The 24,493-nt window shown below is 39.3% G+C and overlaps 1 protein-coding gene across 7 annotated transcripts in view; it reads left to right on the forward strand.

The window, feature by feature from the left end:
• The window catches only part of LOC106091635 (fasciclin-3), a 572,844-nt gene that overhangs the window by 278,732 nt on the left and 269,619 nt on the right, over positions 1 to 24,493 (forward strand). The window lies entirely within an intron of this gene.

The following is a 24,493-nucleotide window of genomic DNA, read 5'->3' on the forward strand; positions in this document are numbered from 1 at the left end:
ATGTTCACAAAGAGGGGGCTGTGAGCTTTCCAAAACTATGTGGCCTAATGAAGACTTGAAGACGTCTACCGCTTTGCTGTCATTGGCTAGAACAGACGTCTCAGTCATTGTGTCCGTGATGACAGGTCACTGTCTAATCGGAAAACATGCTGACAGACTGAAGGTTGCCAGCAACGACTTTTGCAGAAGCTGTGAGGACATCGAAAAGAAGAGACTATAGAACACCTATTGTATGTGTGTCCCGCACTAGCAGTCAGAAGTAGTTGCACATAAGGTTCTCATTTCGGATGTGAACATTCGCAAGTTATTGGGCTTTTTAGAGGCATCTTCCCTCTTCTATTCCTGAGGTATCACAATGGCCGAAATCATCTAAGTGAGTCTGATGGCAGACTGCCCCTTAAACCTAACCTTACCATTTCCTGGCCCACTCCAAAATTATGCACCAAATGGACATGCACGTACAACGAACGGGACAAGATGGGACACACACGAAAGGTATTTATCACGTGGCGTTTTGTTATGACTTCCAACAACCGTGCCAAGTTCGACCCAAAATGGTTTATAAACATATGAGCCAATTTTCTGCCATTTTGAGCCTCTACACTCAAAAAAAATAATTCGTTTCACATAAAAGAAAGTGTCGACAAGTAAACGCCTTTTCATGTTTTTTGCGATAAATTCTTGCAAGAATTTGGAACAAAATCATAAAGTCATTTTAAGTGGAACTAGCCACGTCCGTCCGTTCCTCTGGCTGTCCGTCCGTCCGTTCCTCTGGCTGTCCGTCCGTCCATCTGTCTGTCGAAAGCACGCTAACTTTCGAAGGAGTAAAGCTAGCCGCTTGAAATTTTCCACAAATACTTTGTATTAGCGTAGGTCGGTTGGGATCGTAAATGGGCCATATCGGTCCATGAATGCTGAACATTGTAGAAGTCACTGTGTAATATTTTAGTTCATTCGGATAAAAATTGCGCCTTGTAGAGTCTCAAGATGCCAAATCGGGAGATAGGTTTATATGGGAGCTGTATCAAACTATTTATCGATTCAGACCATATTCGACAAGTATGTTGAAGGTCATAAGAGAAACCGTTGTAGAAAATTTCAGCCAAATCGAATGAGAATTGCGCCCTCTAGAGGCTCAAGAAGTCAAGACCCAAGATCGATTTATATGGCAACTATATCAGGTTCTATTCCGATGTATAGTATGAAAAAGCTGCCCGATAAGCCGATCTCCCCTGTTGACTTTTCGAACCTCTAGATGGCACTCATTGATATGTGAGAAGTTTGCCCTTGTTCCTTAGTGGAATGTCCATGGGCAATATTGGTATTTGTATTTGTAGATGGCGTTATGCTTACCCTATTTGGCTGAAATTTTGCACATGGCGTTTTGTTACAACTTCCTACAACTATGGCAGGTACACATGTTCCAAATCGGCCCATAACTGGATATTGCACCCCTATAAACCAATCAACCTATCAAATACAACACATTGTAAAATTCCCAAAGCAGTAAATTTTAAATTAATGCATTATTTTCTTTCATTTCCACGGCAAACAATGCCGTCCGCATTTAAGAGTTATGATTTAATAGTAACAACGAAAAAAAAATGGAATTGAAAAATAATAACTATAGTAATTTCCCTGGCTTTTCTTTTCCAAACAATACCGACAAGTAACAATTATTTGTTTATTGTATGGTGTCTGAGTGTTCGAGTGTGTGTGTGTGTGCATTTATACAACAAAAACATCACAACATCGCCGTGTGTGAACTTCGCTAGGAAATGCCAAATGAAACTTTTAAAGAAGATAAATAAACTTCATCCTAACCAACTTGGCTCAAGTCATCCTGGGCTTTGCTCCTAGACAATGGCTATGGCAGCCGTTGCTGCTGCAAGTTTTCCCACATGTGAATATTTTTGGCAGCATGAAAGATAATGGCAACACTTTAAAACCGGAAACTCCAGGAAAACTTAGCTTTAATTTGGCACAACTAAAAGACAAGCGCATCAAACGCTAAGAAATTGACAATGATTTTCGAGTGATTATTTTCAAAGCAATTATAAACAATTATTCCAGCAAACACCTGCAACAATTTTTGAAATTGTTTTTCTTTTGTTTGTCAATTTTCCTGCTGTGTTTCTTAAATTTGAACAACAAAGATGTGAAACTGGCAATAATAGTTTTGCGTTTTTTTTCTTGTTTGTTTCTTTACAGGTATGTAATAGTTTTCAACAAATTCAATTCGCATCTCACGGACTTATGTGAAGGCCAAGTAAGTAAGAAAATCAAGTGGGAATGTATGCTTTTGATGTAAATGGCATTTAAATTATGTTGCAAGTCCGCAATTTGTTAATATGTGAATTGGAATAATGTGATCGAGGCGCTGTTTTCCTAATTAAAAATTTACTGGATTCCAAAGTCTTATATAGACCGCTATATAAATCTGTCATATAACGTTCGGTGGAATGGAATGGCCATCACTGAGGTGAGTTCACTTAGAAGCCAGTTTTACACCCTTCAACATGGGATGGGGGTATACTAATTTCGCCACTCTCTTTGTAACTCATCGAAATATTGATCCGAGACCCAACAAATTATGTCTGTAAGTTGTTAAAAGTCATAACGAAACACCACATGCAAAATTTCAACCAAATCGGACACAAATTGTGGCTTTTAAGGGCTCTAAAAGCCAAATCGGGAGATCGGTTTATTTGGGAGCTGTAAAAGGTTATGGACCGAATTAGACCGTACTTCATAACAGAAAACTACATGAAAAATTTCAGTCAATTTGAACAAAAATTGCGACTTCCAAGGGCTCAAGAAGTCTAATCGGGAGATCGGTTTATATGGGAGCTATATCAGATTATAGACCGATTTTACCGTACTTTGCACAGTTGTTGAAAGTCATAAGAGAACACTACATGCAAAATTTTAGTCAATTTGAACAAAAATTGCGGCTTCCAGGGGCTCAAGAAATCAAATCGGGAGATCGGTTTATATGGGAGCTATATCAGGTTATAGATCGATATTTACCGTACTTGGCACAGTTGTTGAAAATCATAAGAAAATACTACATGCAAAATTTCAGCCACATCACACCAAAATTGCGGCTTCCAGAAGATCAAAAAGTCAAATCGGAAGATTGGTTTATGGCCCATTTGCAAACCCCAATGACCTACATTAGTATCTGTGCAAAATTTCAAGCGGCTGACTTCACGTATTCGACCACTATCGTGATTTCGACAGATGGACAGACGGACATGGCTAGATCGACTCAGAACGTCGAGGCGTCGAGAATATATATACTATATGGGGTCTTAGACGAATATTTCGTGGTGCTACAAACGGATTGACTAGATTAGTTTTTATACCCTATGGTGATGGGTATAAAAATAATCTCGTAAAAGAAAATCTAATTGTTTTTCATGTCACACCCCTAAGTTGATTTATGCCTGGTATAGTGTCCCCACCTAAGTGCCGTTATCTGTTAGACGCAAAACCGGGCAATGACAAAGGAAATGCTCCATGCAGAGGAGATGATGAGACCATCTTCTCTGCATGCCCTACACATGCAACCACTTGCCGCACCGATTTTACATAAGTGAGCTAGTAGTAGCTATGTGTCCCGTCATGATAGCCATAACTGTACTGACCTTCTTCATACTTCCTTTCAGTAATAGCCTCGTCTTCTTACGATCTGCATCGCCCATAGGCTTTACGCCGTCCTGCCGACTGTTTCGATATTCCACAGAGTTACATGCGCATTCGTCGCACACGCCCTTAACTCGGACTGCGTCGACCCGAAAGGCTGCCCTTTCAATCTCTCTTAATCCGTTATGGCTCGGCACCCAAGCGTTGAGGATTTTGCCATCCTCCAAGAAGGCGTTAATCTCCTTCTTAAATTGCAAGACTGTTGGTGATCTTACCGTCCTGTTGGTCTTCGCGAGGAGGCTATATCAAGGGCCTACGGTAGCGTAAACCCGATCAGACTCTCACTATGTATGACAAGCTGTGCTGAATCCTCTATGGTGTCGGGCCATATGAGGTTGAGACTGGTTAGAAGATGCAAAGTGTTTCTTCGAATCATGGGAAAGTTTTTCAGGTTCCGGGCCATTACAGGGTGGCGGGGAATGAAGCTGCTTCCAAGAATGAATTGCTGTTTGACTTAAATCATGCTGCGAAATCAGTGAAACCTCCCCTGTGTGAACTTCCTGGAAGTTTAGGCGCCTTCTACGCTAATCTCCTGAATGAAGCGTGAACTGGTGCATGGAGGAAAATGCTCCATGGTTGAGTATATCGAAGAACAGAACGTTGTTTATCCTGGGGCCGAGGAAGCATAACTTCGGATTGATGATAGGAGTTCTGGCTGGTCACTGCAACATCAGTTCTTTAATGTCGCGCTGGACACAGGGAGAGGCAGATTTCTGCAGGGTATGCCATTGTCCCATAATTCCAAGGAAAAGCAGTAAGGAAGGCCAAAAGTCGGGCGGTGCCGACTGTAATATACCCTACACCTACCCTATAAGTAAAATGCGATATATGTATGGGAATTATATCTAAATCTGAACCGATTTCGAGCAAACTCAGATATTGTGGTAATCGTCGAGGAAAGCGTTGTACAAAATTTTGGCAAGATCGGTCAATAAATGCGCTTTTAGTGGCTTTTGGAGTGAAAATAGGGCGATATACATATATGGCAGCTATATGTAAATCTGCACCGATTTCTATGGAATTCACCAATAGTGTCAGCCATAAGAAAATCCTCCCTGCTAAATTTCGAGAATTGGTTAACAAACGAGACTATATTGCAATATTTCTCAAAATCGGACGAACATATATATGGGAGCTATATATAAATCTGAAACGATTTCGTGCAAACTTCTCATATATTATAGTAGTCGTCGAGGAAAGCGTTGTACAAAAATTTGGGAAGATTGGCCGATAAATGCGCTTGCAGTGGCTCTAGGGGTGAAAATCGGGCAATATATATATGAGAGCTATACATAAATCTGAACCGATTTCTATGAATATCACCAGGAACGTCGAAAGTCAAGAGAAAATCTCTCCTACCAAATTTCAAGAGAATCGGTTAACAAATGACCATTTTATTGCATTATTACTGCAAATCGGACGAACATATATATGAGAGCTATATCTAAATCTGAACCGATTTTTTCTAATTTCAATAGGCTTCGTCTCTAGGGCGAAAAACATGCCTATACCAAATTTGGAGACGATCGGACGAAAACTGCGACCTGTAGTTTTTACACCATTAACATGGACAGACAGACAGACAAACGATGTCGCCGAAATTTGAGACAGTGGGTTAGGTTAAGCCCCTTGACATACTTCTGCAATATGACACAGATCGGTCCAGATTTGGATATGGCTGCCACATAGACCGATCTCTCGATTTATGGTTTTGGCGCACTTATTGTCCGATTTCGCCGAAATTTGGGACAGTGCGTTGTGTTAGGCTCTTCAACATTTATCTCCAACTCGGCCCAAATCGGTCCAGATTTGGTTGTAGCTGCTATGGAGACCGATATCTCGATTTGAAGTCTTGGCCCCATAAAAGGCGCATTTATAATCCGATTTCACCGAATTTTGGGACAGTGAGTTGTTTAAGCCCCTTCGACAGTCCTCTTCAATTTGGCCCGTATCGGCCCAGATTTGGATTTAGCTGCCATATAGACCGCTCTCTCGATATTAGGTTTTGGGTCTATAAAAGGCGCATTGATTGTCCGATTTGGCCGAAATTTTGGATAGTGAGTTGCATAAAGACCTTCATTCTTGAATTTGGCACAGATTTGGCTCGATATAAACCGATCTCTTGATTTTAAGTCTTGGTCCCATAAAAGGCACGCTAATAATCCGATTTCGCTCAAATTTGACACAGTGACTTATTTTAGGGTTTTCGATATCTATGTTGTATACAGTTCAGATCGGTCTATATTTTGATATGGCTACCATAGAGACCAATATTTTGTTCCACAAAATTGAACAATGTGACTTGTACTTATAAGACCAGTCAATACCAGTGTCGAATTTGGCCCAATTCGAACCATATTTCGATAAAGTTGCTATGTGGGCATTAATTATGCATTTTTCACCGGATTATGACGATAGGTGTTTTACATATATACGCGAGGTGGTGGCTATCTAAAGTTCGGCCCGGCCGAACTTACTGCCTTTTTACTTGCTTTTGTCTTATTTTGTAGATATTTGGTACATAAATCACACATATGCCCTTCAAATAAGTCCATTTGAGTAAATTTCTCAGCAAAATCCATGGTTCCAAAATTTAATTTACCAATATCAAAAAGTATCTTTCGTTTCATTCGCTCACATACAAGTGAGGTCATGTCAAACTTACCATCACTTGCAAAATTTTCAACTAACACAACTTTTTTCATATATAGAAGAAAAAACCTCTACATTATCTTGTAACCCATAAGGCTCCAGAATGGTTTGTTATTTCGATTCTGAAGCCACTTCTTGCTGTTTCCACCTTTTGTGTAAAAAATATTCACAATTGTAAAACAATCATGATAATTAACTTTCCATCCACTTGCTATAACAAAGTAGCGGCAAGCGGAAATTGTTTACACTTTTTACCATGCAAAGCCGACAAGAAACCACAAAGAATCGTCAAAACAAAAAATCGCCAAAGGACTTTGTATTAATAACAGATAACCGCAGAAACGGAAAAACAGCCATACATACACTTATATCATGTGAAAAATAATACGAAAAATACAGTCGATGCGTAGCGTTGAATTACAACACGACACAATTTGATATGTTCACCATTGCTATTACTGTAGTAATAACGAGGCAACATATACTGCCACAAATAAAGGACACATGAGGCAAACCATTCGCTTTGATAAACACAGGCCTCCCATATTCGCCTAGCCAGTCGCATACAGCACACACCACTCACCACTCACACACACATGGCCAATGTTAGGGACATTTGCTGTATATTAAACATGTTGCCATATACATTAATGTCCTTTGGATATGTTTTAATGGTATGCCAAAGCCTTCAGACACACACACACACACACACATGTGTTTCGAGCTCCAATGCACAATCATACATCATTTGGCTGTTTGGGCTAGGCTAGGCTAGGGGAGGTGGTAGCCAAGGCAAAATTGGTAGGAACGTCTGTTTACTGCATTGGGGCTTTTGTTGCCGCTATCCCTCGATGTTTATTATTTGTGTCCTTTTGCAACAAGTGCATATTACATGAGTATGGCATATGGAGGAATCGCAAACGCGTTTATGTAGGTGGTTGTGTAAAAATGTATTTATGTCATATTTGCAAAATGTGCAAAAGCATACATTTGCGATTCGGTGGGTGGCTAGCCATGCGACGGACTGTGTGAGTGTGTCCGTCTGGGTGTTTGTGGTAGTTAACTACAAACAAATAAATTACTTTTGCCTGCGGTCGAACAAAAATGCCCGCAGCACCATCAAGTGTTTGTTTACCCTCCTTTTTGTGCCACCACTTGGCGTTTTTCTGCTACATCAGTATATGGGACATCTGATAGGTTTCATATTGATTTCGTCATGTAAAGTAGAAATAAAAAGGGGGAAATACGAATTTAAAATACAATTGGCATGAAGTATTTTAACGCACTACATGACTAGACTAACAAAGTCCACGACAATCGAGGTTGTTGTTTGAAATGATAAATGATGGCTGCCTGGCTGTCTTATAAGGTATTTATGTCTAGCATCGGTAAGTATAGGCCAACGCAGCGCAAAGGTTAGCATATCCGCCTATTACACTGAACGGGGTTCGAAGTTCAGCGATGGTAATACTCTTGTAATGCTGGCGACATTTGTGGGGTACAATGCCCCAAAAAAAACTTCTCCCCAAAGGGGTGCCTCACGTCGTTCGAACTTTGACTATAAAAAGGAGAATCTTTGAGTACTCATTGATTCGTGAAAAGTTTGCCTCTATTCCTTTATTCAAAGAAAATTTTGATTGAATTTTCGGTCGTTTGACGAATGTAAAGGGTGATTTTTTTGAGGTTAGGATTTTCATGCATTAGTATTTGACAGATCACGTGGGATTTCAGACATGGTGTCAAAGAGAAAGATGCTCAGTATGCTTTGACATTTCATCATGAATAGACTTACTAACGAGCAACGCTTGCAAATCATTGAATTTTATTACCAAAATCAGTGTTCGGTTCGAAATGTGTTCAAATTTTGACAAATTTTGTTCAGCGATGAGGCTCATTTCTGGTTGAATGGCTACGTAAATAAGCAAAATTGCCGCATTTGGAGTGAAGAGCAACCAGAAGCCGTTCAAGAACTGCCCATGCATCCCGAAAAATGCACTGTTTGGTGTGGTTTGTACGCTGGTGGAATCATTGGACCGTATTTTTTCAAAGATGCTGTTGGACGCAACGTTACGGTGAATGAACACATTTCGAACCGAACACTGATTTTGGTAATAAAATTCAATGATTTGCAAGCGTTGCTCGTTAGTAAGTCTATTCATGATGAAATGTCAAAGCATACTGAGCATCTTTCTCTTTGACACCATGTCTGAAATCCCACGTGATCTGTCAAATACTAATGCATGAAAATCCTAACCTCAAAAAAATCACCCTTTATTTCACTTCTAGCCCTATGTGTAGTGCAACAAAACTCTCTCTATATACATGTTCACAACATTTCCAAGCCTTTGGTTTATATATCCTCTACCAAAGTAACTTCGTCACTTCTTTTGTAACACCTTCAAATATTGGTCAAAGACCACTTAAAATAATTAAAGGATGAGTTACAATTTTCGGGACAGCAGCATTGGTTGATTCAAGCATTATCTGTGTAAGTGAAAAATGTTCAGTATACTCTGCCATTTCATCATGGGGAACTCACAAAGAAGCAAAATGTGTACCATATTTCAAATGTCCATCTTTTGCTAAGACCTTGCTATGGTCGTCATAATCAACCTGGTCGCCATAATCAATCTGATCGACATAAGTGACCTGGTCGTCATAGTCGACCTGACCCTATAGAAGCTCCAGAAATAAAATAGCGTGATGGATTTATATGGGAGCTATATCAGGTAATGGAGAAGAAGACACTGTTAAAATTTTCAGCCAAATCTACAGGTTCAAAAAGAATAATCGTGATATCGGTTTATATGGTGCACTCACAGAAAAAAGTCTGCTGAACAAAGCAATCACTGTCTGCTGACTGCTAGCAATTAATATTTCTGTTATTACAGCATTAATTCTGCAATTTCAGAACAGCAGGCCTGCTGCTGAAAAGTCTGCTGTTTGCTGAAAATCACTGTTGCTTGATCTATAAGGGGTTTGATAAAAGAAATTAAAAACAAGTAAAAAGGCTTTAAGTTTGGCCGGGCCGAACTTTGGATACCCACCACCTCTCATCAAATTCCGGTAAAAATTGCATACCTTATGTCCTACAGCTGCTGTATCGAAATATGATCCGATTTGGACCAAATACTAATAAGTACAAGTCATTGTTCAATTGTGTATAGCAAAATATTGGTAGTATAACTTTTTAGTAGCTAAAAATAAACCGGTCTGAACCATAGACAACATGGATGTCGAATAGCCGAACATAAGTCAATGTGTCAAATTTCAGGTAAATAAATGCGCCTTTTTTGGGACCAAGACTTTAAATCGAGACATCGGTCTATATGGCAGCTCTATGCAATTCTTGATCGATCTAGAGCAAATTGCAGAAACATGAGGAGGGGTTTAACTCAACTCTCTGTACCAAATTTCGGCAATATTGGACAATAAAAGCACCTTTTATGGGCCCAAAGCATTAAATCGAGAGATCGGCAGCGTTGTCCAAATCTGGACCGATCTGAATGAAATTGAAGAACGATGTGGAAGGGCCTAACACAACCCACTGTCTCAAATTGCGGCGACATCGGACAATAAGTGCGCTTTTTATGGGCCCTAAACCTAAAACCAAGAGATCGGTCTATATGACAGCTATGTCCAAATCTGGACCGATCTGTGCCATATTGCAGAAGTATGTCAAGGGGCTTAACCTTACTCACTGTACCTAATTTCGGCGACAGCGGACAATAAATGCGCCTTTTATGGGCCTAAGACCCTAAATCGGAGGATCGGTCTAAATGGCAGCTATGTCCAAATCTGGACCGATCTGGGCCAAATTGACGAACGATGTTGAAGGGCCTAACACAACTCACTGTCCTCAATTTCAGCAAAATCGGATAATAATTATGGCGTTTATGGGCCTAAGACCCTAAATCGGAGGATCGGTCTATATGGCAGTTATATCCAAATCTGGAGCGATCTGTACCAAAATGCAGAAGTATGTCAAGGGGCTTAGCCTTACTCACTGCACCAAATTTCGGCGACATCGGATAATAAATGCGCCTTTTATGGGCCTAAGACCCTAAATCGGAGGATCGGTCTATATGGCAGCTATATCCAAATCTGGACCGATCTGGGCCATATTAACGAACGATATGGAAGGGCTTAACCTAACTCACAGTCCTAAATTTCGGTGACATCGGACAATAAATGCGCTTTTTAGGGGCCTAAGACCCTAAATCAGGGGATCGGTCTATATGGCAGCTATATCCAAATCTGGACCGATCTGAGCCAAATTGAAGAATGATGTTGAAGGGCCTAACACAACTCACTGTCCCAAATTACAGCGAAATCGGATAATAAATGTGGCTTTTATGGACCTAAGACCCTAAATCGGATGATCTGTCTATATGGCAGCTAAATCCAAATCTGGACCGATCTGAGTCAAATTGACAAAGTATGTCGGAGAGGCTAAAACAATTCACTGTCTCAAATTTCAGCGAAATCGGATAATGAATGAGGCTTTTATGGTCCTACGATCCTAAATCGGCGGATCGGTCTATATGGGGGCTATATCAAGATATAGTCCGATATAGCCCATCTTCCAACTAACCTGCTTATGGACAAAAAAAAAGAATCTTTGTTGTAAGCAATACACAGCTCTCATGCGTCATAAGCATCAAGTCGTTATAAAACACTTATGTGGCATTTCCCTGTTTAAAATACCTTTGCGCTGTTGTTCTGCTTTACTGCACACGAGAGATGGATTGTTATTGTTGTGTTAAAAGGGTTTCCTCTCAAAGACGGAGAGTAGAAAGGGCAAAATATATAGGTAAAGCCAAAAAATGTTTGCACATGCAGATTTAAGGAAGAGATATGTGTGGAAGAATGGAGATATGTCTCAGTATGGTTTGTCATAAGAAATCCAAATGCGCTAAAAAGCCGGTGGCTATGGGCATCACGTATACAAATGGCCGCAATGTCTACGTGTACAAGGATCTGTTGATCAGGTAAATTTGTGTGTAACACCCAGAAGGAAGAGATTTAGATCCATTAATTAAAATACCGATCGACTCAAAATCACTTTCTGATTTGACTTAGCGATGTACGTCGTGTGTCTGTCCATCCCTCTGTCTATCGATGTTAATTTGTGTATTCAAATTTGTTATATACATGTTTTTCGACATACAGACAAAGCCTATTTAAATGGGGAAAAATCGGTTCAGATTTGGATATAGCTCTCATATATATATTCATACGATTTGAACTAATATTGCAATATTTTCCTCATTTATCAACCAATTCTCACGAAGCTTTCCATACCTGGACATTACTAATGAATTTCATCGAAATCGGATCAGATTTATATAAAATCAATTCAAAGCTTTTACGCTCACACTTTTCTCTCATTTGCTATCTTTCGTTACCTGCAAGAAGCAGACCCTTTTTACATTTTGTGTTTCAATAAACGCACACGCATTGCTCTGAACTAAATACGGATTTCTTGTTATGATCTCCTATTATTCTTTGTTTACTCACCGGCATAGGATGGGAGGGTGTACTACCTTAAAATATTGATCTGCGTCCCAAAAAGCATATATATTCCGCGATTGTCTCGACATTTTGAGTCTATCTAGCCATGTCAATACGTCCCTCTGTCTGTCAAAATCGCCATAGCGGTCGAACGTGTAAAGCTAGCGACTCGAAATATTGCAAAGATGCTGTTTATTGATGTATGTCGTTGGGATTGCAAATGGGCCCTACCCGCTCAGATGTGGGTATAGGTCCCATATAGAGTGTTTCTTCGACTTGACTTCTTGAGCCCCTACATGCCGCAATTGTTATCAGATTGGGCTGAAATTTACGTCTTGCAAGAATTATGCGAAGTATGGTTCAAATCTGTCTATATCCTGATATAGCTCCCTTTTGTTCGATTTGGCTGAAATTTTTTATTTCTTTACGTAAGTTCTATTACGGTTTCCCAATGTGCCAAGTATGGTCCAAATCGGTCTATAAACTGATATAGGCCCCATAGAAACCGATTTCTCGATTATCCTTCTTCGTCTCCTAGAAGCTTTATTTTTGGCCTGGTTTGGCAGAAAATTGAAACGTAATGTGAATTGATGAATCCTTGGTGGTGGGTTTTTTAGTTTCACCCTACAAAGTGAAACCGTTCGACGAACTTGACTAATTCGATCCATATTTGAGGGTATATAACATACGTCCCAAATCAACTTAACACTCCTTTGCTGGGTTTTGTATTCTCCACCTCGCCATAAACAGTCACGCCAAAATGACAGTTATCTCGTAGTGTTGTTTATTTCACACTGATATATCGCGCACCCATCACCTTGGGGAATATTAATTAACATTTGTTTTTTGCGCAAATGTTACCATGGGAGTTTTTCTTCCATTAACTCATCCACATGCATGCCGAAGTTTTTTGCTGGATGTTCTGCAGGAGGGCTTCAACGTGGATGGTGATAATTGAATTCCCATCACATGGTCAACCACTGGTTAATCGAATTTATGATGTGAATTTTATGGATTAAAGGCAATAATTTTTTCCGTTCTGTCAATGTTTAAGGAAGTATTCGAATGGAATGAAAGAAAAAGATAAGGAGATATGCATTAAAGAAAATTTGAGTCTATTAAAAATGGACCTTTGGCTATATTTTAGGTAGTTTGCAATGTATTATTGCAAATTTTTATATAAATTAAGGAACAAGAAAAAGGGCTGTACTGTATTTAAGCATAAGATCAATAACAAGGGATCTCTTTCTCATTGCAGTATCCGGACTGCAAGTTTAAATCACCCCCACACCGCTAGCGCACAGTATTGCCAAATTTAAAAATCTTGGAATTAATTCTAGAACTTTTGAACTTCACATAGTGCAAGTTGTGGTGTTTTCTAATATGTGTGTAAACTATGGCGACCTCATTGGCCAAGCAGCTTGAAAATGGTCGCCTCCAGCATGTCAAACATGGACACGCCTCCAGCATGTCAGATTCCCCGTTATGTTTTTTATACTCTTAAAATATCTGTAGCATCTACAGCAATTTTACTACAAAATGCCGGTTTTGAAATCAACTTTACCCGAAATGGATATTATAATCGGGGTTGACTTTATTTTTGGGATTATTTTTGTTTTTTTTTTTTTAAAACACTTTTATCAGCAAACTTAAAAAAGAAAAAGAAGAATCATGCGGCATTTTTTTAAAAGTTTTTTTTTTGCTTCTATCCCACTGTGCGTTAGTGGCATCAGACCGTAGCTTATTGTTCACCCCTCCTATGTGTATGGGTGCCTTGGCATCTTTAGTCGAGCGTAATGGCCAAGAACACAACCAGTCCTCCGGCTAACGAATTAGGTTAAACCAGAGGTTTGCGCAGTTCGTCACCAGCCTTTAAGTAAAGGTGGTATTTCCGATTCAGACTCAGAAAGCGACAGTGGCAATGAAACAAACATCGCAGCCGAATCGAGAGATAAGTTCAGGGGGATGATGGCAGTGATGAGCTAGGGATTTGCTAAGCTCACAAAGATACCGAGAAAGCAATCCGGGGTACGACGAAGGAGACTGAGAAACAATCGGGCGAAAGTGCATAATGCTGGTATAGGTATAGAACTGATATTCCAAGCACTTCTACGGAGGCTGGAAAAAGAAACAGATCTTCCGAGGGGCAGAACACTGCTAAAACACTGATGAAGAGCTTCCCGCTTTCAAGTGCTTTGGGAAGACCAAGCCAGCCATTCCGTAATTGAGACTCCAAACAGTGTCCTGCGAAGGGAAACAAAGTCCGAAAAGGAACGAAAAAAGTGCGCACGACCCCAAAGTCTTCATGTAGGACTGTGACTTCCAAAAGCACGCAGCAGCTATACAGTCTTCCTTCTTACTTCCTTTCAGTTTTGGCCTCGTCCACTCGTTCATCCGAATCTTCGTACTAAATTTTCGTCGTCCTTCCAACAGTTTCGCTCTTCCATAGTGTTACAATTAGCCGGTAATTCGCAGGGTTGTTCGCCTGACCCTTCTTGGGTATTGGCTGAACGCCGGGTAATGACGTAGGAAATGTTCCAACATTGCATCATCTTTCCCACTTGCCAGATAATGATGTAGGAAATGCTCCAACATCTCACACCCTTAACTGGGACTGTTTTGACTCGAAAGGCTTCGTGTTAACCAAGTTTATTGACGGCAGCCCTCTGGCCTTCATGGCCAAATTGTCTTTTCGTTCATTCCCTCTTACTCCGCTATGGCCCGTCACCCAAACAATGCGTATCTTGTCATGTTCGTGAACTTATCGTCTTGGTTATTATTGCGCTGATAACCTATTTACAGTCCGTTAAAATATTCGCAATCAACTTCATCTCGTTAACACCATACAACCTCACGCATTACATGATCGCCCGGGTCTCTGTTTGCAGGACTGTCAGATAGTTGGAAACAGATCCCAGTCCCTGTATTCTCAATGTAGACTACCAGGCCCACTATGTTATACAGCTTTGATCCATCTGTGCAGTATGAACTTGTAAGACTGTACCGCTACCAGCAGTGCCTCGCACTCAACCTCTTCCATTCTTAGCGGGTTTCCTATCGTCGCCTCGATTATACCGCGATGATGTGACCTGTTTCTATTCTCTATTCATTCGCCCATCGCCTTAGGTCTCTTAGAAGATTTCCCATCGTTGCCTTCATTACAGCGCAATGATGTGACCTTTTTCTATTCTCTATTCATTCGTCCATCGCTGTAGTGGCTGCCTCACTTTTAGTCTGTATGTCTATGGGTCGAATATTCATGTTTCAGCCTAAGGCATTTTGTTAGGTTGGTCAAATGCTGTTGTCTCCAAAATTGCAAATTTTTCCGATGAAGGTTCCACTAAGGAACAGGGGCAAGCTTTTAACATATCAATGCAGTGTAGTCCGATTTAAGTTTAAGCTCAATGATAAGGGGCCTCCTTTTGTATAGCCGAGTCCGAATGGCGTGCCGCAGTGCGACACCTCTTTGGAGAGAAGTTTTGCATGGAATAGTACCTCACAAATTAGAAGGGGAAAACCACGCTGAAAATTTTTTCTGATAGTCTCGCCAGAATTCGAACTCAGGCGTTCAGCGTCATAGGCGGATTTGCTAACCTCTGCGCTACGGTGGCCTCCTTGTCTCCAGAATGGTTTGATTAAAACAGCATTTGGCGTAGAAGTTGAGGAATCTAATACAATTATTTCTCGAGCTTCCATGAATTCAGGAAAAAATAACTCTTTCTGAGCCCAAAAAGTTGGTTTGAGAGATCGGTGTATATGATAGCTATAACCTCATATTTTTAATGAGGTTAAAATCAGTGTAGAATTTATTATTTGGTTAAATTTCGCCATATTTTACAATAGTGCGGAAAATATCGTATTATTGACGGGTGTTTTAAATGGCGAGAAACGTTGATCGCTTCTGTGACGACGAAATCAATACTTCTCTCACAGTCTGTCTCTCCCTGTCCTGTTGAAAGTATGTGTCCACAGAAGGATGTGCCTTCAAAAAATGTGTCCTTAAAATCATATATACCAATATTATGATCTATACCCAGAAAGATCTTAAAACCAGCAAAGGAAGGGCAAAGGTCGGGCGATGCCGACTGTATAATACCCTACACCTACCCTATAAGTACAATGTGGGAGCTATATCTAATTCTGAATCGATTTCAAGCAAACTTCTCAGTTAATGTGGTAGACGTCGAGGAAAGCGTGCTGCAAAATTTTGGAAAGATTGGTCAAATAATGCGCTTGCAATGGCTCTAGGAGTAAAAATCGGGCGATATATATATATATATATATATATATATATATATATATATATATATGAGGGCTATATCTAAATCTGAACCGATTTCCATGAAATTCACCAGTATGTCGAGAGTCAAGAGGAAATCCTTCCTGCCGAATTTCGAGAGAATCGGTTAAGAAAGGACCATTTTATTGCAATATTACTGGAAAACGGACGACATATATATGGGAGCTATATCTAAATCTGAACCGATTTTGAGCAAACTTCTCGGTTACTGTCACAGTCGTCGAAGAAAGCGTTACACGAAGTTTTGGGAAGATTGGTCAATAAATGCGCTTGCAGTGGCTCTAGAAGTAAAAATCGGGCGATATGTATATAAAAACTATATATAAATCTGAACCGATTTCCATGAAATTCACCAGTAATGTCAAGACTTAAGAGAAAATCCTTCCTAACAAATCTCAAAAGAATCGGTTAACAAATGACCATTTTAATGCATTATTACTGCAAATCGGACGAATATATATACGGGAGGTATATCCAAATCTGAACCGATTTCTATGAAATTCTCTGGTAATATCGGTAGTCATAAGAAAATCCTTCCTGCCAAATTTTGAGAGAATCGGATAACAAATGACTATTTTATTGCAGTATTAATGCAAATCGGACGAACATATATATAAGAGCTATGTCCAAATTTGAACCGATTTTTCCAATATCAATAGGCTTCGTCTCTAGACCGAAAAACATGCCCATACCAAATTTGAAGATGATCGGACGAAAACTGCGACCTGTACTTTGTACACAAGTTAACATGGACAGATGGACAGGCCGACGGACGGACAGACAGACGGACGGACATAGCTAAATCGATTCAGAATGTGATTCTGAGTTGATCGGTATACTTATCATTGGGTATATCTCTCTTCCTTCTGGGTGTTACATCAAATGCACTAAGTTATAATACTCTGTACCACAGTAGTGGTGTAGGGTGTAAAAATAGCGATAGAAATTAGATGAAATTTTCACTTTGATAAGCCTTTAAGACAAGGCGTTAAATCTAAAACAAAGACGCAGGGCTAGCGAACGCTATTTCATTTGTCGATATAATCGTGATTACTAACCTTTAGTTTCAATTGAAATTCAATGTTCATACCATTTCGGCACTGCCAGGTTCGAATCCTTACCAAAACCTCGGAGAATTGCTTTTAGAGCCTCAAACTTGTGAAACACCCGGTTTAAACTTGGTTTTAAGAAGAAGACATCGTTGTAAACTCCTAAAGTTTGAAACGAACAGCACTCATTGATATGACAGCAGTCTCGCCATTGTTTCTTAATGTGCCTGGATAAATTTTTGTGTTGCATATACAGACAGTGTGATAATTTTTATCGTTACCATGAAAGTTTTTCATTTAAGCAAAAATTGACATAGGAACAGACTGACTCCCTATCATTCCTTTTTTTTTACAAAACCCATTTTCACAGAAAATTCAACAAAATTTTTCTCAAAAACTTGTTTGAAACAACATCCTTGGGCTGAATACGCAGAATTTAAACATTTCACATGCAGTTAATTAACACCACTTGGAACAACATTCCTTGGAAAAATGGCATACCATGTTAGTACATGGTGTTAATACAAGGTTTATGTTATCTTACTTGGATGGATAAGCTATTACATAATGTGCAGATAATAAACAGCAGCAGTTGCCATGTCATAGACACCCCCCAGGCGAGGATAGAATTTATGTCCAATAAATTTTTTCGAGGGTAACTACACTGCCTTCTTCTGCGAAGCCATGCATAATGAGCTGAACAAACATTTGGGAGAATCATCAACATAAACATTCCTTGTTGCTGGGGATTATTTCGAAATTCCCCAATATTTGTGAAAGTCTAGTCTCTCTCTCTAGTATAGGGGCGTTGCGAAGCTTGGGATAAGCTTATGTTTCCATCGGCTTTGGGTTAATTCAAATTTGCTAATATTTAAATGAGTTTCATTTAGGATTCATTTTACAAAATTATACAGTAAATAAGCGGATCTAAGATTGAACCAGAGACAGGAAATCTGTACAGTTCATAGACCCAGAGTTAATTTTTTTTTTTTAAATTGGATATTTTCCTTGGGTGGGGGGGAGGGTATTTTACAAAACAACATACTTTGTAAACAGCTTAAAAAGTAAACAAAATAATAAAAACAAAAAATTCAATGGAAGGAATATTGAAACGAAGACAATATTTACACCAGAGGATGGGTTTCAGTCCTCACAAAGATGTAGAAAAAAATCATTACTCTGTGTTGTAATTAAAGCCTTGCATAGGAGTCGCATATTAAACCAGATTTGAAATGAGAAGAATACTTAATCTAATCATGCCCTTTGCATTGTTGTATTATACAGTTCTAGATATCAATCGTGTCCGTATATCCCGATATTGCCAATTTGATTAATGAAGTTACTAGGATACTCCAGTATAATAACAGAAATGACTTTTAATATTGAGTTGCCTAAAAAGTGATTGCGGATTTTTCATATAGTCGGCGTTGACAATTTTATTTTTTTCTTTCTTCTGTAGTTATCAGCTGTTACTTTTAGCTTGTTTTAGAAAAAAGTGTAAAAATAGTATATTTGATTAAAGTTCATTCTAAGCTTTATTAAAAATGCATTTACTTTCTTTTAAAAAATCCGCAATTACTATTGGGCAACCCAATAGTATGGCACATACTGAACCATGGCTATAACATTCTTTATTCAGTTTTCCTTGGGTTGTATGTAAATGGAGATACTAAAAATTAAAGACATTTTACCGACAGGAAGCTGAATAATGTGTGATAACCAATTCTAGTAGTATTGGCAACCGATTGCATTTTCCCAACTATGTTGAAATTTCCCCTAAAACATTGTAATGCAAACTTGTCCATTTGCTTTGCACATTCTATCAGACTTAAAAAAAATAGCTGTTTGTAATGTGTCAAATTGGTAATGTTTACATTATGACAACATTGTTGTTCAATTTGGCTTTTTGTTTAACTGCTTTCTACCATATTCGGAAGATTTAGTTTTGGAGTGACTGAACTTCGAAAAAAAATACAGTCTTCTTGGTTTGGCTCGAGGTCATCGAACAATTTTCGCAAAACAGGTGTTGGTGTTTTATAGAATTGTTTTATTTGTAATTTTTACCAATATTTCGACCACCGCCGGTGATATTCATCAGGGTTTTAAATTTTGAAACAAAACAATAGACTTTTCCTTTACAGCGCACAAGTTCAAATTGCTGTAAAGGAGATCACCGGCGGAGGTCGAAATATTGGTAAAAATTACAAATAAAACAATTATGTAAAACACCAACACCTGTTTGCGAAAATTGTTCGATGCCCTCGAGCCAAACCAAGAAGACAAAGTTATAAAATTCTAAAGGTCAACAATAAAATAACTGAAAAAAATACAGTTTTATAAAACTACTACCATACATGCCAACTTCAGGATTCAAATTGAAACATGTAAAAAGGCATTAAGTTCGGGCGTGCCGAACTTTGGATACCCACCACCTCATATGTACATGTAAACCCCATTTCGTCACAATCTGGTGAAAATTGGATAACTTAAATACCCTAATTTGGCACGGACATTGAGTGGTTTAATATATATGTCACTATTCAATTTTGTAAAACAAAATGTTGATCTTTTTGACAGATATATCCAATTATAAAACGATCTGAACCATATTAAGGTCGGATATCGTGAGGCTCACAAAAACACACTGTTTCAAATTTCAGCGAAATCGGGTAATAAATGAAGCTTTTATGGATTTCAGTCCCCTTGTCGGCTGATCGGTCTATAAGACAGCTATATCTAAATATAGTCCGATCAGAACCATATTTAGGTCGGATATTGGGAGGTCTTAACTTACTCACTGTTTCAAATTTCAGCGAAATTGGGTAATAAGTAAAGCTTTTATTCGCTTAAGACCCCTTATAGGCAGCCGGGTCAGACCAGGCAGATCGGTCAGACCCCTTATCGGTAGATCCGCCTAACAGTAATATCTAAATATAGTCCGATCTGAACCATATTTAGGTCGGGTGTCGGGAGACTAAAAATAACTCACTTTTAGCGAAATCAGTTAAAAATTAAAGCTTTTAAGGCCTTCAGACCCTTGATCGGGAGATCGGTCTATATGACTGTTATATCTAAATATAGTCCGATCTGTAACATATTTAGGTCGGATGTTGGGAGGCTTAAAACTGCGCACTGTTCCAAATTTATGCGAATTCGGAAAAAAAATTAATCTGTTATGGCCTTCAGACCCTTTATCTGGAGATCGGTCAGACCCCTGATCGGCAGATCGGTCTTGCGCCTATATCTAAATATAGTCCGATCAGAACCATATTTAGGTCGGGTGTCAGGAGGCTAAAAAGCCTAAGCTTTTATGGCCTTCAGACCCTTGATCGGGAGATCGGTCTATATGACAGCTATATCTAAATATAGTCCGATCTAAACCACATTTACGTCAGATGTCGGGAAGCTCAAAATAACCCACTATTTTTAATTTCAGCGAAATCGGGTAATAAATAAAGCTTTTATGGGCTTCGGACCCTTTATCGGGAGATCGGTCTATATGGAAGCTATATCTAAATACGGACCGATCTGATCCATATTTAGGTCAGATGTCGGGATGCTTGAAATGCAAGTATTTCCGCTTCATACTCACTGTGGTGGGATAATCTTCCCCATCTAACCAGTCCTAGTTCTTCAAAGTTGACTCCAAAGTCGACTTGGTCGTCTTGTTTGGGACCATCGGTATAAAAGTCTATAAAACTTAAAAACGGATTTGCATTAAGGACTTGACAACTTTGAATTTAATTTGTGAATGCGCGCTTACCTTAACTACCGAACTGTTGCTGTCAATTTATACAGCAAACTCAATATCTTCACCATGGTAAAGTACACGAACGAGCAACGTATGTAAATCATAAAAATTTACTACCGAAATTCGGAATCTGTTATGCTGCTTGAAGAGCTTCAGTGACGAAGTTCATTTATGGCTTAATGGGCACCTCAGTAAGCAAAATATGCATTTTTGGTCAGGTGGAAATCCACATGTGCTTCGCTAACCAACACTTCATCCACAAACATTGTGGTTGTGCATGCTGGCGGCATCATTGGACCATACTTCTTCGTCGACGATGCCAATCGTCGTATTGTCGTGAATGGGCAACGCTACTGCACCATGCTCATTAATTATTTTTGACCTGAATTGGAAGATAAGGACTTAGTCGACATGTTGTTTTAACAGGGTGGAGGTTAAAGCCACGTTGTACTCTTTTCATTGTACACTTTACCTCAAGACCGTCCGTCCGTCCATCTGTCTGTCAAAGCATACTAACTTTCGAAGGAATAACGCTAGCCGCTTGAAATTTTGCACAAATACTTCATATTAGTTTAGGTCGGTTGGGATGGTAAATGGGCCATATCGGTTCATGATTACATAGCAAAATCTGCGTCAATCAGTAATCCATTAATGGCCAGCTCGTATGCCACTTCGTTCCCCGCCACATTCTTGATGGCCTGGGACCCAGTAGAAGCTCTTTGCATATTCTAACCAGTTTCGAGAAAGTCGGTGTTGGCTTCGTTATCGGCTCTCTGTTCGTTAGACTGTATTGAGTCGCATGTTACTTCACTGCCTGACGTCTCAATATGAGGATCTTTGCCTATCCTAGTCCTGCGAATCTTGTAAAACACTGCCTTGGTCCTGCACCGCCATAACCGCCAAGCTTGTAGTCTTAATCAGACTTGTCCCGGAGGCTTGGTCCAGGCCCACCTCAAGGAGATTTCCTTCTTTTTTCTCCTCCCGGTGAAAGATCTCCCATTTCCCCGCGATCAAACTTTGGTTTTGCTTGGTTAAGACTTTCACCATGCCTTCCGTTGAAATTTGCTGTCCCTTGATGAATACCGTCGTCTTTGCGACCTGGGGGATGTCCATATTTCTCACCACATGGAGCTTTATGCACTGACAGGAGGTGTGGATACTTTCTTAGTCTTAAACAAACTTGTCACGGAGGCTTGATCAAGGCCTACCAAAAGGAGAGTTCCTTTCTCTTTCTCCTTCCTGTGGAAGATCTCCCATTTCCCTGCGACCAAACTTTGGTTTTGCTTGCTTTAGACTTTCACCATGCTTTTAGTCGCGAGTTTGCTTTCCCTTGATGAATACCGACGCCGTTGAGATCTGGGGGATGTCCATCTTTCTCACCAGCTCGAGCTTTGGGCCCTGCCAGAAAGTGTGGATACTTCCGAAGAGCTTTTTATACCCTCCACCATAGGATGGGCCATATAAACCGATCTTGGGTCTTGACTTCTTGAACCTCTACAGTGCGCAATTCTTATCCGATTGGAATGAAATTTTGCACGACGTGTTTTGTTATGATATCCAACAATTGTGCCAAGTATGGTCCAAATCGGTTCATAACCTGATATAGCTGCCATATAAACCGATCTTGGGTCTTGACTTCTTGAGCCTCTAGAGTGCGCAATTCTTATCCGATTGGAATGAAATTTTACACGACGTGTTTTGTTATGATATCCAACAACTGTGCTAAGTGTGGTTAAAATCGGTCAATAACCTGATATAGCTACCATATAAACCGATCTTGGGTCTTGATTTCTTGAGCCTCTAGAAGGCGCAATTCATATCCGATTTGAATGAATTTTTGCACGCAATTCTTATTCGAATTGGTTGACCTTTTACACCGGACCATATCTTGATATCACTCTAATAGCAGAGCAAATCTTTTCTTATATCCTTTTTTGCCTAAGAAGAGATGCCGTCAAAAGAACTCGACAAATGCGATCCTTGGTGGAGGGTATATAAGATTCGGCCCGGCCGAACTTAGCACCCTTTTACTTTTTAATGTTGTTTATACATTCTGCTAAGGCAAGGCGCAGCTTCAAGATGTCCCCTCTAAAATTCTGAAGTTAAGACTACGATGTTATACCAACGCATTAGGAACATGTATCTCCATCCTAAGATATTGGCTATAATAGGAATTTATTTTCCTTTCTCTAAACTTTGGTCACTCTAAACAAACACTCCATAGTACCTATAGCTGTAATAACACTAACATTGATAGCAATGGTGTTGTTTGGATTTGTGGTTAACTCAGTACTCCACTTTAGAGCTTCCCCACTACATTCAATATTCAACAGAACTGAAAATATTTTACCCCAATGCAAGTGTCAACATTTCAAGTTTCACAAACAAGTTCTGACTGAATTCTTTTGTTTTATGGATGCCTTTTATTGAGTAATGGCATCAATATCGGTGCTACCATACAGCTAAGAATTGCTATGATTTTTGAAAATTGGAATTTGGAATTCTATCGTAACTTATTGTTGTTACGATCGATTCTGCTCAACACTACGTTTGCAGAAGCACAAAAAGCGAACATTTAATTGAGCTTTTGTGAAATGTTTGAGTGCTTGGTGCAACTCAGCAGTTTATGCAACATTTTTGCCTGAACTCAATTTCACCTGAATGTAATATTTTTGGAGGGGAGCAAAAGGATTTCCAAGGACTCTACAAATATTTGAACAAATGCTTTTATTGACGAAAATATTTGAAAGGTAATATGTAGTAGAAGCTAATGATTGCATTTTCATAACTCCACATATGAGAGAAAAAAAAACTTTGGAAAATTGTTTTCAGTCATTATTGGTGATTACTTTGAAATGTTGGTATGTTACAGGGTGCGTATTCTCAAAAAAAAAAAAAAAAAAAAAAATACGAGTATGTAAACAAAAAAGTTATTAAGCTAATTGTTGGAAAATTGTGTTGCACTAAAAATTTAAACAAATAGTCGTGGGCTAGGTTTGCCAAAGCACAACGTTGTAAAAAGTGAAGTGATACTACAATTGCATAGCCCAAATAGGTTCCTTGGACGACCATAACAATATGGGACTCAAATGAAAGGTATTCGGGAGTAGATTGCGAATATGGGCAGGAAGGAGAAATAGGCTTTATAATTTGTGGACTTCGAAAGGGGGCGGACCCTCCCCCTTTACACAAAAAACACCGCCCAAAATTAAAAGTGGACCGATCGGGACAATATGGGTATCAAATGAAAGGTATTGGAAAATATTGGGTTGCCCAAAAAGTAATTGCGGATTTTTCATATAGTCGGCGTTGACAATTTTTTCACAGCTTGTGACTCTGTAATTGAATTCTTTCTTCTGTCAGTTATCAGCCGTTACTTTTAGCTTGCTTTAGAAAAAAATTGTAAAAGAAGTATATTTGATTAAAGTTCATTCTAAGCTTTATTAAAAATGCATTTACTTTCTTTTAAAAAATCCGCAATTACTTTTTGGGCAACCCAATAGAATACAAATATGGCAT

Source organism: Stomoxys calcitrans, chromosome 3 (assembly GCF_963082655.1).
Source record: "Stomoxys calcitrans chromosome 3, idStoCalc2.1, whole genome shotgun sequence".
Classification (NCBI taxonomy): Eukaryota; Metazoa; Arthropoda; class Insecta; order Diptera; family Muscidae; genus Stomoxys; species Stomoxys calcitrans.